The sequence below is a fragment of the Falco peregrinus genome, chromosome 5 (assembly GCF_023634155.1).
Source record: "Falco peregrinus isolate bFalPer1 chromosome 5, bFalPer1.pri, whole genome shotgun sequence".
Taxonomy (NCBI): domain Eukaryota; kingdom Metazoa; phylum Chordata; class Aves; order Falconiformes; family Falconidae; genus Falco; species Falco peregrinus.
The window spans coordinates 12,659,887-12,675,081 of NC_073725.1; the positions used below are offsets into that span (position 1 = coordinate 12,659,887).

Sequence of the window (15,195 nt, forward strand, 5' to 3'; positions counted from 1 at the left end):
GTCTCAAGAGCCATGCCAGAAGTCTGCAGTTCTTGTCTTCCTGCGCAGAACCGTTTTGCTTGGCCATGAGCATGAAAGCTCTAGGGAGGCACTGTCTATTAAGGCTAATTCTGTTTCAGCCTCATCCAATACTTGTTGTCTTTTGTGTGGCTCTCTTGCGCTGTGTAGTTTGGCTGTAGTTATAATCCATGTGCCTCTGACTTAGGAAATGTGCTCGTTCAGTTGCTTTCCAGTGGCCATGTTCCATACACTCTTTCTCAGCAGTTCACAGAGGTTAAATGTATGCACTGATCTAATTTGACCTCCTGCACAGAATCAGCTACAGAATCTTGTGCAGCAGTCCCAGTAAATCTAGGCTGCATCTGAGCATGGCTGGTACTGACTGTAAAGCGCCACAGATGGGGACAGTGGAGATCTCAAAGCAGGTTGTGCAGGAACCAGGGTTTTCAATAGGTCCTGAGCATCTGGGAATGCACACTGCAGTGCTGTATGAGTAGACCTCTCCAAATTAGCACTGAAACCAGTGTCATGGTGGTGCTCTGCTAGATCTGTTTTATATTTGATGAGAAACAGGCCTAAATATCCTGGAAGGACCTTACCATTAATGTACTGCTCTGTACCATGGAGGCATACTGTCTTGCTCAGTGCTGGTGGGAAGGTCTCTAAAGTATGCTGACGTGATGTGCTGTGGATGTGTCTGTTGCATTTCAGGAACAGAAAATCCCGTTGGCTTCCACTGGCACTTCTAGGAGTTCTGATAATCCCCCTTTAATTGGCTTCTTTTGTGGTCCGCGTGGATTGTTGCTGTTGCTGCGGAATGGTGGCTTGTATTATGAGAAGTCCTGGAGATCCTGAAGAAAACCAATGCACTGTGGTTCTGCATGCTCTCCACACATGTAGTAAAAACAGGCCTTGCCCCAAGATCTTACTGTAACAGGCACTTTTTTTGTGATGTTCTGCAGAGAAACAGCCTATATTGAGGGAATGATTTTATTCAAATTCTTAAGAGGATACAGTGATGAAGAGCTTCGATGCTACACGCAGGATCTGGGATGATATCCAAAAAGCCCAGATGTTTAGTCTTCAGTGGCTTCATTTTAAGCTATAAAATGTGGAGTTTATTTTTTGGTTGGAGGCTGACTTTTTCTCAGTTTTCCTAGCATACAGTGACATGCTGACTTTCCAGAGGGAAGCTTGATTTCTGTTGGTTAGCTGATTAAAACAAGTGCAATGCACTTGTGCCACACAAATCACATGATTTGCTGGGCTTAATATTTATTTATTTTTTTATTTTTTAAAAAAGATTTTCATTATCTGGGACAAAAATGCCTCGATGCAATAAATGGAGATTTTCTCAGTGACAAAATGCCTGATAAAAAGATGAAGTGGGCATGCCAAGTTAGGTGTAATTGCAATGTAGACTAAGGGAGGGAAAGACTGCCTAGTACTGTAGCCTGTCTCCCATCTTGTCATACCATCATGTTTCGCATGAGGTCCTTCATCTGCCCCATCTGCTTGTTTCCAGATAAAGGCAAAGAAAGGCTGCTTCTTTTTCTGTGTGCAGTGTTTGTCCCAGCCATCCAGGGAGAAAGAAAGAAAAAAATCCACAAATAAAATGAGAGAACAGGATGGTATGATTGCTAGAAGGTTTCCACTTTCCAGATGTCTTCCATGTTTGTTCCTGGAACCTAATATTGTCTTCCAGTGCAGGAGAGAGCACTGGCGAGGGTGAGGCTGTTGCATCCCTTGACTAGATATGAGTGGCAGTCCCCATTTCCTTCAAAGGCTCCAAGCCGAGTGTATGAGGGAATCTGCACCTCTGGGGAATGATTACTTGAACTAGACACCTGCCACCCTGAGGGATAAGAACATGAGGACATTTTTTTCCTTTCATGGCCAGATACAGTGAGCAGGTCCATGTTCTCTTCACCCCTGCCCTTTAGCAGTGAACAACATAGCTTACTCTCAAGGTCACATAACCAATATCATCTCAGTGTAATAGAAGTACCTGGTACAGGATCTTCTGATGGCATTATGTGCAGGAAGGCATGCATGAGATCCCCTCACTCATGCAGCGCCTGCCTTGGTCACCCATTGGAAGCTCTGGAAGAAAGAGCCCCAGGTCTGCCACAGAAATACAAAATGGTGACTAGGAAGATGTAAGAGTAGGGTGGCAAGCAGCTGCCAAGGCTGCCATCTCTGCTTAATGGAAAGGAGATGGGTCGCCTTTTGTGGACACCCTGTTGGCCACGGGCCCTGACTAACCCTGTGTGTTTCCCTTAATTTTTTCAGCCAGCTAACACCTCAGCACCTTCCTCTCCACTTGCCTCACTGCTGCCAGGGTCTAGTTGGGGGTACAGGAAGTTGCTTTCCTTTGCATTTGGTCACAAAAAAGGCTTTGAGGGCAAGAGACCGAGGGTAAAACAAGCAGCCTGCAAATTTTGTCATACAACATTTACACTCTTAAGAAAGCACAACCGTGCATGCCGGATATTCGTCTGGCTAGTGCTTGCTGTTGACAGGAAGCAGACATCCAGTCTGCAAACATTTACACATCTCCTCATTGACAACACCAACATGTATTCGGCGTCTGTGTAAGAGATGCAGCCCCTTTGACTGTTAGCTGTCTTGCCTGCTATAATGAATGTAGGCCAAGTGACTGACCAAGAACGTACACAAGTATGTGAGATTCAACACTGTTTCTTGAAAGGCTAAAAAATAATTTTAGGTTGCTGATTCTTTATTTCTTTGATACGGTATGTGAGGATGCTACTGGGTATTTAAAATGTCTTTTTTTTCTTTATAGGCATTTTGGGTTCCTAGACAAAATATGTTTGCTGGGTTTGTGTGTCCTGGCAAAACTACTCCCTGCTTTCTCTTTTATTTTGGTTTATTTGATGTACTAAGCTGACACAGAACCACTTTCAGTGAACAAACTCAGATCCTACTACAGACTTGGGTATCTCTCAGTCATTTTCTGTATAATTTCATGAAAATTTTGGGATTTTTAAAAAGAAAATATCCATCATAAATAATAAAATATTATTATATCTGAATTACCCTCACTTTAATTTTTAAAAATAATATTTTATCACATATATTTTCCCTCCCTTCCATTTATCTTCTGTTATTAAGCATTGAAATGCATACCTTTCTCTAAACTGGCTTCATGGGGTGAAAGTTGTTCTCTGTTGTATATTTGGCCTTTCACTGGCAGTATACACCAATGAGTTTGCTCTTTAGTTAAACCCTTAAGGTTCTCCAGAGATCCTGAACAAAATGTTTTCACATTCAGAAAGTGCCTGAACATTTGGCAAGAACTACTGAGGATAGTCAATACTGATGTAGCAACTTGCTGAGACTACTACGGTTTGGATGCAGGCTTGGACATACAGTCAGCATCATTGGCAACACCCACCTCTTTCTCTCTCTCTCTCTCTCTCTCTCTCAGGCATATACCAGATTTCCATTGTCATCTTCAAAGATACTGCTACCAAATCTCCCTCAATACCTGCTTGTTACACAAAGTTGGGAAGCATGAGGCAATTACACAGAAGAGTAATTAGGTGATCCTAAAGACTGGATTGTGAGAAACAGGGAACAAATCCAATAGTAAAATCATCTACTTAGGAAGTAATAGGAAAATCTCTGCATGGGAAGTTGGAAGCTTATCTATAAGGGAACAAAGGAAAAGCATGACAGAAGTATTAGATGATCTTGTAAGTGCCCTAATCAAAAATGGGCACAGCTGTCAAGGCAACAAATATGGTACAAGGATGTATCAGGTGACATCCTTCCAGTAGGTAAAGGGTAGAGAGAAATTATGTGAGTCACTGGTGTGACCCCATGTGGTCATCTACTGAAGGGTTATAGTCATCCACTTTCCAGAAAGATTCAGGATGCCTCTTCCGGACCCATATATGTGCCTTCTCTCTCTACAAGCTGTGTAAAGGCTTGTTGTGGACATGAATTTCAGTGTGCAAGAAGCTTCCTACATGTTGGCGTTTGTGTACAGGGGATTGTCCTTCTGCTGGTTTGACCTCCTGATGTCCAGGTGGCTTCAGTACAGTCTCCAGATAACATCCTTTATCATACCTTCGTGGTGTGTGACTGCCGTGTACTGTACCAGCAGGTGATTTTAAATACAAGCCGACAGTCAAAATAACACTAAATAGCTACCTTAAATCACAGAAAGAAAAGTGTTCACTTAAGGTTAAAATATTATATTATTCACTTGATTCTTTTTCATATGTTTGAGGTATGTGATTTGTAATGATAGGAAAACTTCTGCAGGTTCAGAAATTCAGATTAGATTAAAAGCTAACATTTCAACCTCTTTTATCTGCATCTTCCACTTACCTAGGTTGTAGAACTATCTTGAATCTGAAAAATGGATTGGAGATCTTGAAAACAGATTTTCTGATGTGATTTCTTCTCCTTTTCCTTTTTCTTTCTCATCTGCAAAACTAATAGCCATTTCTGGCTACCATAATTACAGCATTTTTGAACTTCAGGCTACAAGTAAACGTGGTAGATATATGACAAGAGGCTCAAAAGGTGCAAATGGTATTTAGCTACAGAAGGATCTATTGCAGAAGAAAAAGAACTATCTACAAACAGTGATGGACAATATAATGCTACAGGGATACTTAAATCAAGAAATACCATGTGAGACCAGTATCGTTGAGCACTGAATCCAGACAGTATCTTTAACGTGGGTTTTGTTCTGACCTGTGTGTTGTGGCTTACCCTGTTCTGTGCCGCCCACCCCTGCTGTGCGTCCCCTCCATAGCACAGGTGTAATGTTGGTTGTGACCACCAACCATTTCTTGGAAGCACACTGCCTTCTTGCTCAAAAGGTCCTTGGTATTTTAGCGTGATGGTGATGGGTGGTATCAGGATCCTTTTCTTAGTATCAGAATCATGAAATATTCAGAAGGTATTGCTCATCTCTGCCTAAAGCTCCAAGACATCATGAGTGTTGATGGGTTGGAATAGGAGCTCTTTGCATGTTATCCAAAATGTTTATCATAGCAAAGGTTGATGTGCCAGAATTGGCCAACTGGCATGAAAAAAACATTTCACTTTCTTCGGAAAGTGCTATCACTTTGCTGCCTTTTAGAAGCTATAGTTGTTTTCCGAGTTACAAGTGCTTTGCATAAAGAACATAAATTGCTGTGCTCTTTATCACTGCTTACTGTATGACAAATATACAGTCCAATTTTTCAAGTGTGGTGTCTTGAAAATTAATGTGTATTTGAAATGAAAACCATTTCAGTACTTGAGCATCCTCCCTCTGGAACAGGCTGGATAATAACATGTTCATCACCTTGGGTTATTTTAATATTTCCTGAAGCCTGCACAAGATGCTTTCTATTTTCTTGTCAAAACAGACTGAAATGAAAATTATTTTTAATAAAGTACAGTAATCACAGTGTGTTCACCAAGTGCATCTTCTCTTGTCAGATTGTTTCTTCCTACTCATGAGTATTTGTGGTTACTTAATGTTATGATTGCTGAGCAATCCAGTCTTGGGAGGAAGAGAATGGAATATTTCATTTCTGACAAAGAGCACTGGGTGATACAGAAAATCCTCCTTTGCCTTCTCAAACGGTATCGTTGTTTAAACCTAATGCTGGAAGTGTTCACTGCTGAAGGACTTCATGTTTTCCTCTAGTATTTCACTGCTGTCTTCCATAACTGGAAATAACGCTCCCATTGATACTCTGTTTTGTCCATGTCTGTCCATAAATGCCTGCTGGCGTGCCGTGCCAGATATCAAGCCTGAAAGGTGCAAGACAATATGAACATTAATTTTTAACTAGTCCATGGGAGTGCTGGAGTTAGTCTCATAGCTTCTTAAGTTATATGCTCTTCTGATGAACACCTACTGGATAACTTGCTTAGCTTTGGGCAAACTGAGGTCCAGTATTTAGAAGAGGCAATTGCTTGCCTATACAGGCGCTGGGAGCTTTCGGAGATAATGGCTGAATGATTTTTTTTTTTTCTGAACTGTTTCTGCACACCAGGTTTTTTACTCAAGTCACTCAGCTCTAAAATAAGTGATGGACAAATCTCAAGAGATTTGGTTTCGTATCTTACCCAAACATTATCCAAGCTAAGTAAAGCTCTGGAGTCTGCATAACTGAGCATGAAACCTCAGAAGAACAGACTTTCTCATGAGAGTGTCAGTGTTTCCTGCTGACTGGAAATACCAAGAAAATAGTCTTTCTTGTGGTATTTTGGAGCTTCAGCATCTGGACATTGCTGTAATCAGAGAGGAAAGTGAATATGAAAAACTAATTATTCAAAAAGTGAATCCTTTTTTAGTTGTGGGTGTGAGGTTCCTTTCAAGTTTTTCAATGGAGCTATTAATTGATATCATAACTGTGTATCTGAAAGTAGATCTTAATCTGAAACTACGAGTTCTGGCTATTTTGTTCTGGATATTGCAAAATACTATCGCTTGTGAGTCACCAAGTTTTTCTGAAGTCAAGGGAAGAAACTGCTATTGTATCCTTCCCTCCCTTTCATGTAAATATGTAACTAAGCTCTGCTCTTGGAGTACTTGTTTTTTGGGAGAACATTCTGCTTTTTCAATCACTGCGTCAAGTGTGAAATTTAGCTCAGCTGCAGAGTGTAGTAAACAAGTGTAGTGTAAAACAAGTGTAGTAAAAATAATCTTAATTATTTTACTTTTTTTTTGTTCACTTTTTGGTAAAATTAGTAAATTACTAATTTACTAATACACGAATAGGAAATGTTATGGTACTAAATAAACGTAATGTTAAGTCATACATTGGTTTATATGGAAATAGTAGACGTGAAATATTCCTGTATTTAAAAATAGAGTTAATCTTCATTTTGGATTTTGACAGTGAATCAATGGGACTTGCAGAGAGAGTAATTTCAAATGTTAAAGATGGAAAAGTGTGTTTATCTCTTGTCCTTCTGCCACTGCAAGTTTTACAATATGTTCTTTTCTTTATTCAGTCCATATTTAGTAACTTGAGCAATGAGTTTTCCATCACTGGCTTTGTATGTTCACGCTGTTAGCAGAATACCAGGAAATATTTCTCAACTTCCCTCTCAATTTATTTTCACCAACATTTTCCTTCTTCAACAGGTCCTCATGAAGTCTCACTGTTTATGCTGATCATGCACTGCAATACGGTTGCCCATAGGTACTCACTCACATCCAGGTTAACTTTTAGAGGCCCCAAACACTTGGCCTATTGTTAGGGATAATCCACTAGAGCTCTGCTGTTTGCACAATCTGGATTTTTATATCTATATTTATGCTCTTTCCAGAATTTTCTCCAGTTTGCCAGTCTTTGTGGTTCTGAATTGTCAGGAATGCTGTGTAAATGGTGAGAGGGCAGTCAAGTGCAATGTTGTTTTCTTGATAGGTATATTTGCTAAATTTGTGCTGCATACCCGTCTCCTCCTTACTGTTCTTATTGCAACCACATTTCACGAGGAGCTTTTGTCAGTTTTGAGGTCTGTTTCTGTTTTTTCAGAGAGTATATTTCTGGAAGGATTACCTTCCAGAAAAATACACACACATATGCGTATGCATACATTTATTTATTTACTCATCTATTTATTCATTATGTGAGTACTTTTTTCCCACATACCAAAATTTTATAGGTTTCTTTGTATCCTTACTTGTACTTACTGGAGATTGCAGAAAAGATCATCATGAGTTCCATACTTAGTTTTGCATGTAAAAATTACTATTAATTAGTTGTGCAATTAATAATAACCTGCATTCATATACACTCTGTTTAAATCAAAGGAATTGAATGTTCAAATTAAGAATGTGTTTGCAAACAGATGTCTAAAAATTGTTTGTTAGTTACCTACAGTCCTGGTTTTCTGCGGTTCTGTTGTTATAAAGGAGATTCAAATAATGGGAGAGGCAAAAGAAATCACTGCAGGAACATAATCAAAGTGACAGTTTTGTGCCGTATTTCCATATCAAGCTAAAGCAAACAAAAAAATTCAGCTCTATATGCATACTTAACAATGTAGGTGTGTCTCTGGGGAGTGATCTGAAATGAAGGGACTATTTTTTCTGTCTCGCATTTAAGACTCCATTACCAATTATTTTTCAAACTATATATTAGCTGTTTTAATTAAAAGGTGATGATTCACCACTTTCTAGCCACTGAGAACATTTTTATAAAGTAGAGCTTTAAAAATAGTAATAATGTAGACTATTTTACTATTGCTGTGAGCATTTGGAGCTGTAAGAATATTTTAATGCAATTTGAACAATGAAAGAAAAAGCTGTTTTCAGTAATTTTGTGTTCCAGGGTGATTCAACCTCTTTGCTTGATAACTCTAATTTTCCAAGGCTTATAAGACTTTAATTTGATTCTTTATCTGAACATAAAACAATGTCTGGAAATTGCATAGTAAATTACTGGGTAATCACTTTTTTGTGGGCTACCTGATTGTCAGAATGAATACTGCCTTTTAAGAGACACTCTAAATAAAGTGCTGGGCAAAAGTGAACTTTACAGCTCAAATTGACTTAGGTTCTCTTGAAATCCAAGTGGTTTCATCTAAGTCTGTAGGAGAAATATCTCACTGATTATTATATATTTGCTTAATTGTGTGTATGTATTAGAGTTTGTGTAAAAACTTTGTGCTAGTTTCTTCAGATGTAGGCATATATGTATACAGATACATGTGGAGGTGACATCATAAAGTTTAAAAAATATTTGTGATAAATATATTTTATTTCATGGTTTCTCAGTTCAACAAGTAATTTTGACTGCTGCCTTTTCCATAGGCTCCTATTCCTTTCCCTCATCACAGCCACTTTTGTCAATTTCCATTTCCAATCTCTAAGCAACTTTAACAAAAAACATTATTGAAAAAAAAAGCAAGCACTCTCTTAAAATTACTGTATCCTACTTTTCGTCCAGAAATTCTCTATACCTCTTGGAGACCCAACATGTATGATATGCTCAGTCTTCTCTGTTCTGGATTTCAGATCTGATGTATTGAATTCTACATGGCCAGAAACAAGGACTAGGAACTTCCTTACATTAAAAAAGACGTTGTGTCCCAGTGGGAAGCAGATTTCCAAGTGGTCTGGTACATCAAAACCAGAAAAACCCATTTAGGTATAATAGAATTGTAATTACACATGAGCAAATTTGGTTTTATCTTTGAAGAGAAAATTCTCCTATATTGTGTAATTTTATGCAAAATTTACACATTTTTATGTTGAAAAGAAAAGTCATTGTGCCAAAGTCAAACTCTCCAAAGGAAAATGGCAGAGCTGGGGTCCATCCTTTGGTGCAGCTTCCCTCAAACTCCACGTCAGCCCCTAGTACGGAGGTACCTGCAGGAGTGCAGGTGGCATGGGACAGCTGTCAGTCAGCATTTCCCATCTGCCAGGCTGGATCTGTTCTCCTATTGATGCAAAGATTTTAGCTCTACAGAAACAAAGCATTAAAACTTTTCAGGAGTGGGTTTGTTGACATCAGTGGAACCAGAGAAGCTCCTCAGTATGTGTGACTATCAATACATTTAGGTACTTTTTTAAAAAAACCAACAGAACAATATTAGTTACCCAGGCACATTAGATGTTGGATTAACATACGGGCTCCCTGCCAGTCTCCTGGCTGGGTGCATCAGCTGTCCTGTCTCCTGTCTCTGTGTGTGTGTTGGAGAGGTGGGGGCGTCAGCTGGAAAATGCGGAGTACTATTTGACGTGAATTCAAGTGATTTAAAGCAGGACAGGCTCAGAGGTCAGAAGTGATGTTTGGCCTTGTGGCAGGGTGAAGCTGAGAGCTCACCAGCCACAGCTTATCCTCCCTCGTTCATCACGGCTTCTCCTTCCTCAGCCCCCTCCAAAGGTTACTGCATTTGCAGGGGTCAAGCTTAGCAGCGTACCAGGGTGCTCTGCTCCTCACTTCTGGGAAAGCATGTTTCTCCTGCTCTTTGTTTCTCCTTAGATTTTATTTTCACCTGGGCTGTCAGGACAGAGCTGGGACGGGTGCAGAGCTGTGGCTGGCTGCCCGTTGCCCTGTCACACCCCTTGGTGGCCATGGGGTCGAGGGCGAGTCGGTTGGGGGAGCAGTGCCAGCAGGAGGGAGGGGAGCCGCTGTGGGGGCCTGGGGGTGTGCGGTCAGGGCAGCAAGGCGGCAGAGCCTGGCTGGTGCGGGTGCGGATTAGTTTGGTGGCTGTCACAGCTCCCCTTCTGATGGCGCCAGCAAGGACGTCTGCTGATGGAGAGTCTTCCATGCAAAAAAAGCGCCATGGTGTGCTAGCTGTTAAGTACTAATTGGGGGACCAGACTTCCAGGATACCCTGAAACCGCTGTTCCCGTTTACTTCCAGTGACTAATGCTGCTTTTGGCAGTGGCAGAGGAGCTGCTTCAATTTTCTAAAAAGGCAGCCGGGCCCTTGCTCCTGTCACTACACGAGTGCAGCTCCCCGAAGGTGGGCTGTGGAGCCCACATGCACCAGTGGGAGCTCGCCTCTGCCGTGTGCCACCGCTCCAGCACTTCGCAAGGATTGTGGGAACCGCAAGTGGCAAGCAGCCCCTTAAATTATTTGGCATTATTCTTAAGTACCCGATCAGTCAGGGCAATTCAGAGTTTGATGTCTAAGAGCTCTACACACCTGCAATTACTAAATCCACAAAATTGCACCCATAGGTATTTGCAGGCACAAAAATGTTGGCATAAAATTAGAGGCCATTTCCTAAAACCTGCACCTAAATTTTGATGATATACTATATGAGGGGTTGTTACTTTGAAATGGATTTGCGGAAAGCAATTGAAAATCTCCAGGCATCCCATCTGTGTTTAAAGTAACAACAATAACAAAACTTTAAATTAGCATAGGAGATTTAAGACATTTCAGGAAAACATTGATTAAATCTGCCAATGAAATGAACGTGTTTGGCGAGTGACCTAATTAGTGTATACTTGGTTCTTTTTCACTGCACTGCTTACCACTAATTGCTGTTCTGCTGGTCTTCTCCCTGACAAGTAAGAAAAAACAAGGATGAGGGATTTGTTGAGGAAATAGTGACATTCAGTTTTAATTCATTTGAACCTGCTGCCAAGCTTAATTATGGAACTGAGAAACTGAGACCGGGAGGCCCCTAGCCGTTTAGGTTATAGGAGACGGAGATGTTTAGTGTCTGCCAGTGTATTTGGGTAGCACTTACTGCAGCTAGCTATAAACCTGCACTTGCTGATGCTTAGCTGTTTTGTTTCCCCACAGGTACAAAACCACTGGTTTTATTCCTTGAAATTTAATTATTTAACTCTAATGGCACCAGGCCAAAACAAAATTACGAGCATTTTATTTCTTAGAGGGAAGGTTTAACAGTTAATCTAGATGTTCTAGTCTTGGGGTTTTGCGTGTGTGTGTGTTTGCGTGTCTGAACTAGTAATATGTCATTCTACAAAAAACCTCGGGTTCCTGGAGTGCTTGTAGCATTGGAGTGCTGAAGTCACCCTCAGTGTAAGTACACTTAAGCAGAGGGGCTCATATTAGTGACAGATTCAGTTCCCATCTCTTGAAGAAGCAGGGTATAATGCAGCTATCCCTATTTGCATTTGGAGCTCTTAAAGGAAAAGGGCAGGATGCTTCATGAAAAAAAGGGGAAATAGTTTTGGTTTTGGTTTCCTGTGGTGGTGATGGATTCTTGTGAGAGTCTGAATGTCCTGGTTTAGAATCCAAGTGTGTTTTTCATGATGTTCTGTACAAAAACTGGGGGTGGGGTGGGGGTGGGTTGGTGGAAGTACAATTCATTGACCAGAATGTTTATGAGGCAGTGCACACAGGAAAAAAAAGAGGGAGGGGGGGGGAAGCAGCTGTGGAATTTGAGGCTAGCAGAGGGGTGGGGCTGCTGGGGCTTGCACTTGTTTTTAAAAGAGGAAAAAGAAGCACAGACATTTTCTTAGAGCAGCAGCAGCTGATTGGCAGACCCTGGACTGAATCCCTGCCGGGGATGCTTTCAGCCAGCCTGCTGCCTTTTCCCAGGAGGAGCCAGGGGATGGTTATTTGGGCAGTGATGGGTGCCTGAGCAGACAAACCCACCCTTGCTGCACCTACCAGGGGCAGCCAGGGCAGCGCTGCGGGGGCTGGGGGGGAGCACAGCCTGTGCCCACTCCAGCCCCAGCATGGCCAGGAGGGAAGGACTCAGTTCAGGGAGTTTGGGGATTCATTTATGCGATGGGAAAAGATGGAGGGGATGCCTCAAGACCCAGCTTTAGCTTCTGTGGGGACTAAACTTTATCTACCCTGGAAGGCATGTAAAACAAAACAAACAACCCCTAAATAAACAAAATCCTTCCAAACCCAAACAAAAAAGCTACTTGATTAGTACGTAAGACCCAGAAAATGAAGCGGGATTATAAACGAATAAAATATGTTTAGTGTAGGTCACCAACATAGGCTATAAACATCGACATGGAAGAACATAAACTGTACAAAAAGGCAGCATGCCTGGTTTTCTGTTATATAGCATCACAGGGTTCTTGTAAGGATACTTGAATGCTGAAACAGCCTGGGAACTTGGCTTCCCTTGCAGCAGATTGATGTTCTTTGGATGAGTTTTCAGCCATGGAGTGATTTTGTCCTGATGTTCTGTGTGTGGTGGAGAGATGTGTCAGGAGGGGGGAGGGCCAGAAAAAGATACTTGGAATGAAAATGGACTTGAGGGAAGGAAAAAAGAGCAGCTTTGCAGTGTGGCTGGGAGTAGTAATACTAGAATGCATTATGGACAGCTAAAGATGCAAGGTTTTTTTGTCTCAGCACTCTCGCTGGATCTCTGATACTGTTATATAGCCCCTTGTGCCGATTGAATAAATGTTTAGAATATATTCATATTTTTAGATATTATGGGCTGATGTTAATCTTCAGTAGTACACTATGTTAGGTATACCTGATCTCTATAATACAACACCAGAATATTCTTATACATTCTGGTTTGCATTTACAAAGCAATGCTAACTTAGATGTGAACACTTACTGTGCTGTCTAGAAAGTTAAATTTAAAATCATTTCCCTTCTGTTACTGCATACGTAAATCCTGCACTGTACACTGATAATAAATACAAAAATCTAACTCTATTATCTGCTTGCAATCCCAGTATTAAAACTTATTTTTGCACTTTCACCTCCTAATTTTTGGGCATGAACATGGTGAGAAACAAAAAGAAATTTAGTCTATTGAGAAGAACACCTTGCTACCCTAAAAAATAATTTGCTCTGTGTTGATGCAAGCCATCCCATGACTTCCCAAAGCATTTCAGGTTTCCCGCTTGGCAACTCTGGCTTCTTCTTCGGATCTTTCATCTAGCAAGATGGAAGCTGCATCTAATTGTATCTCCTCCTTCATCCCCAGAAGCTGCTCTCCCAAAAGGCAAAGGCGTTGCAGAAATCCATGCAGAACTCTTGCTCCCTTGTAGCATATTTTTTGGCTCAACACAGCATCAGCTTCACTGCCACTCTGCAGTGAACAGACAGCTTGGATAACGCTGCAAAGCAAAATGCAGTATAAAACAAGCTGATTTTAAAATGGCATGCCCAGTAGCAATAAAAAGGGAAAATCAAATGGGGGAATCCGTGCAGGACGACCACCCCCAAGTTGACCAAACTCCAGTTCACTTCTTCATGGTGGTGTTTATTAGATCTGCTGTCCGAGCTTACAGTTGTTCTAGACTTTCCCTCAATTTGTAGTAATGCCCTACCAAAAAATTCATGCAAACCCCAAGAACACAGAAAACTGAGGGAAGGAAAAAACCACAAAGGTTCAGATCTTGAGTTTTTAATCAAAATAATTTTTTTATATACTTTTGAAGTCAGCAGTTTCTTTGACAGTTTTGGCTGTTTCTTTTTTATTATTTCTTTTCATTTTCTTAAATCTTTGTGAATGAGATTTAAGCCAAGAAAACAAGAAGTGTATGTGTACAAAATTCTTTCATCATTGGACTAACCCTGCATCAAATAATGTATACGTACCAAAATAATAATACAAGAGTTGTTTATAACTTGGGTGGCAATGTGATCACAGGCACATGCTCTTATACCTAGATCTGGTGGAGGGAGGAAGGCAATAAGGCCTCCCAGGAGTAGGAAGAAAGGCTGGCAAAAGACATAAAAATGGATACAGCAAAAAAGCGTATCTGTGGTTGCCTCCTATATGATGTGTATTGACCTAGTAAATGGAGATGTCTGCAAAAGAGCTGTTATGCTATAAATATGCTTGTGCTAATATTATTAAAGCTTTCAGGCAGTTCAGTTTGTCCACATGGCTTCCCAGGGAGATGCCAGAGACGTGGCCCCTGTCCACAGCTAGTCTGAGCAGCACATGCTTGCCTGTGCTGTAACTGCTTGATAAGATGTAAGCTGGGGTTTTCCCTGGATGGACTGTGAAGTACGTGCAGCTGCCTAAATAGGTACTTGGTGAAATTTTTAAATCTTCCTAACTGTGTTGAAATCTTTATGAGCAAGACATTTGAATGCTGTTGAAGATCATAAATAGCTTAGTGCTTATAAGTTATGAAAAGCCCATTCCTTGTCCTCTTTGCCCTCCTTTGTATGTTTAGGGAAAAAAAGTACTTAGAGAGTTGTTGATTATCTGGTATGGGCTTAGCAGCACTGGTCTTGCTTGAACTTACCAGTCTTGCTGGTTAAAGGAAATAAAAATTGAGAGGGAAGAAGAGAGGATGGGAAGTGACTGCCTGATTAATAAACTAAACTAATACAAATACTGGGAGTAGGAAAGCCACTTAAAAGCAGAAGATTATCCCTTGCCAGTCCCTACAGTCTAACCTCACTAAGCTGCTGTTCAGATGATACCCTGAAGCAGTTCCTGGTAGGGACTTAGCCCTTGTTCCAGCGGAGAGGGTGGTGAGATGAAAGGGATGTGGTTTAACTAGGCTGTGACTTCATTATCTTATCATCTTCTAGAGCTATCTGGCAGTCACTTGTAGAGCGCAGGTTGCGATTTCTCCCTTAATTGCTCCCACCTGCTGGAAGACTGTGCTCCCTGCCCCTGCACAGATGGCCCCAGCCTGCTGCAGAGACCCACTACCCTCCTTTTCTGAAGCTTAATCCGTGTATGGGTTCAAGGGACAGGGAAAGGGTGGTGTTTTCTCACGAAATTAGCGATTGCAAGCTGTAGCTTTGCATCCTAGGGACAGCCATACTGCTG

The 15,195-nt window shown here is 41.1% G+C and overlaps 1 protein-coding gene across 1 annotated transcript in view; it reads left to right on the top strand.

The window, feature by feature from the left end:
• Positions 1-15,195, top strand: part of RBMS3 (RNA binding motif single stranded interacting protein 3) — a 718,801-nt gene that overhangs the window by 437,279 nt on the left and 266,327 nt on the right.